This window comes from Sapajus apella, unplaced genomic scaffold (genome assembly GCF_009761245.1).
Source record: "Sapajus apella isolate SASKATOON/1434 unplaced genomic scaffold, GSC_monkey_1.0 scaffold9246, whole genome shotgun sequence".
NCBI lineage: Eukaryota > Metazoa > Chordata > Mammalia > Primates > Cebidae > Sapajus > Sapajus apella.
The window spans coordinates 183-2,521 of record NW_022446167.1 but is presented as its reverse complement, the minus strand read 5'-3'; the positions used below and the strand labels follow the sequence as shown (position 1 = coordinate 2,521).

The 2,339-nt window shown below is 48.1% G+C and overlaps 1 pseudogene; it reads left to right on the top strand.

Annotated features, from left to right (window-relative positions):
- Positions 1-95: 95 nt before the first annotated feature.
- Positions 96-2,111, top strand: LOC116548288 (annotated as a pseudogene).
- Positions 2,112-2,339: the final 228 nt, after the last annotated feature.

The window sequence follows — 2,339 nt, the reverse complement described above, 5'->3', positions numbered from 1 at the left end:
TCTGAGCTCTCCGGGGCCTGTGGCGCCTCCTCCTCCGCGCCTGCTCCACACGAGCCTGGGCTTCCGCCTGCGCCCCGGTCGTTCTGCTTGTCCAGGCTGCTCGGCCGCCCCGACTCGGCTTCTCAGCGGCTTCGGAAGAAGTACCGTCTGATGCCTTTGCCGGCCTTTTCGCCGCTGGGTTGGAGGGACACCTCCCGGATTCTCCGTCCTCGACAGCCTCTGATTTCCACTCCTGCCCCGTGGAGGCCGTTTCCGGAACAGGCAGGCAACGAACGCAGTCCTGCGGAGGCTCCGCGGACCAGGCGGGCAACTCAGCCTTGTCCCCGGGCCTTTCTCACCCTGAGCTGTCCCATCTGTGACGGAGAAGCATCATCTTTCCCCTTTTCATAACTTGGAAGCTATGGAGGATCAAGTGACGCGTAAGTTATGAAAAAGTTCCCTGTTAAACTCTTAAGTTTACCTGTAAGTAAATCACTCTACACATGTTAGTGGTTCCTGTGATTTTCTTCCACATGGAAAGTAAAAGTCTGGAGAGAATGACTTTTACCAGGAATCCAGATCTTGTCCGTCCCTTCAGAAGACGGTTCAGTATTTTAAGCATCTTCCTTTACATTAGTTTATGCATTCATTCCACATACACACTAAAACGTTTCTTGATAAAACACCAATTTGAGGAATTCATGGTTCCCCGACTGAAGCTACAAGCCCCTTCTATGAGACCTAAGTGCTTTTTTGAGGAAGGACATGATTAAAAAATCAGTAACAGGCAGGGGTTCTGTGGCTGCTCAGAGGTGAGGCAATGTCTGGGGGTCTTCTGCTGAAGGTAGAGGGATGGTGGAGGTTGCTCTGCAGAGGGAGAAGGAAGGGATGCAGAATGGGACCCTCGGAGGTCCAGGAAGGTCTCTGAGATCCTGGGGAGGAGGGGGAGTACACTGGCAGGCTGTCTGCTGTCTTCAATGGGGATCAGCTTCCTCAGAACTGGACGAGGTCCTGGTGGACTGAGCCATCTGGTGGGCACGGGGAACCAGTCGTTCGGAGTAGGAAATTATCTCACTCCTCTAATCTGAGGCTATTACGGAAAATAGAGGATGAACCATTATAGTTTTGGCAAATATGTGAATTAGCACGTAAGAGAGATTCAGCTGCAAAGGTGAGAGTTACCACTGGATCCATGTCCACGTTACCAGGGCTAAGACCCATGATTGCCACATGTCCCTCTCCATACTGGCAAGCCTGTCTCCAGGGTGACATGTATTCAGCAGCCAGTGTGACACAGGCAGCCACTGTATGACATCCCCCCACTGGCCAGGATGTCCTGGCACCCCCCACATGCCTGTCTGTCTCATTCTTTTGCACCCCAAAGAACAGAGAGGACCAAAGGTTCCCGACTTAATTACACCATGTCAGAGCATTCTGGAGGCAGGAGCATCTTCACTGGAGATACATCTTCTAGTGACAAAAACACTTAAATGCCTTCCTGAAAATTCTCATTAAAAAGTAAGGATTCGGGTCACTATTTGACAGCAAAAGAGTCAGATTCTGGGGCAGCTGGAGGCAGTGCTGGTAACTGGAATAACTTTCCAAAGGGAAGCTGTTTTGCGAACCGTCCTTTCCAGTAGAGACGGCCAATGTGCTTTGGAACGGTGCCAGACTGGCTTCCTGTTGCCCAGGATTTTACTCTTTAGTTAAAAGGGTTGTCAATCGCAAAGACTTTTCAACTGCAGGATTATCGGGTTCTGAAGAGTCTCATGTGGCCTCTGCACCTCCAGATACATGCTTTCAAACAGTGTGGCCTGATGAAACTATGGGACCATTTGCACCACAACATGGAGGTTCCAGCTTCCTGGGAACATAGGTTTTGATTCTCACCTCAATGGGACTGGTTCACTGAAGAAAGCCTGGTTCATAAAACTGTGCCTGATATTCTAGCAGAACCTTTATCGGATGAAAGACAAGTTTGTGATGTCACAATGTGTGAATGAATTTTAGGGTGATGAGGCACCTGTTGAACACAAAATTAACAGCACAGAAACTTACTTTGAAAGTGCCAGAGTAGAGTGTGCAACACAGATATGCCCAGAATTGCTGCAAGAGATTTTGAATCACAATAGCAAATTAATGATTCTGACTATAACAAAAAACTAAGAATGATATGATTGGTTAGAACGAAGAAGTAGAAATTGAAAGAGAAGTTCTCTTAGAAAAATTTATCAGTGGTGCCAAGAAATTTGCTATGCTCTTCAAGCTTAGGGATATTGGGCTGACTTTTTTGATTCATCATCTGGTTTGGCATTTTTGGGCCACATACAAACAACACTCTTTTTGAGACAGATCAAGGC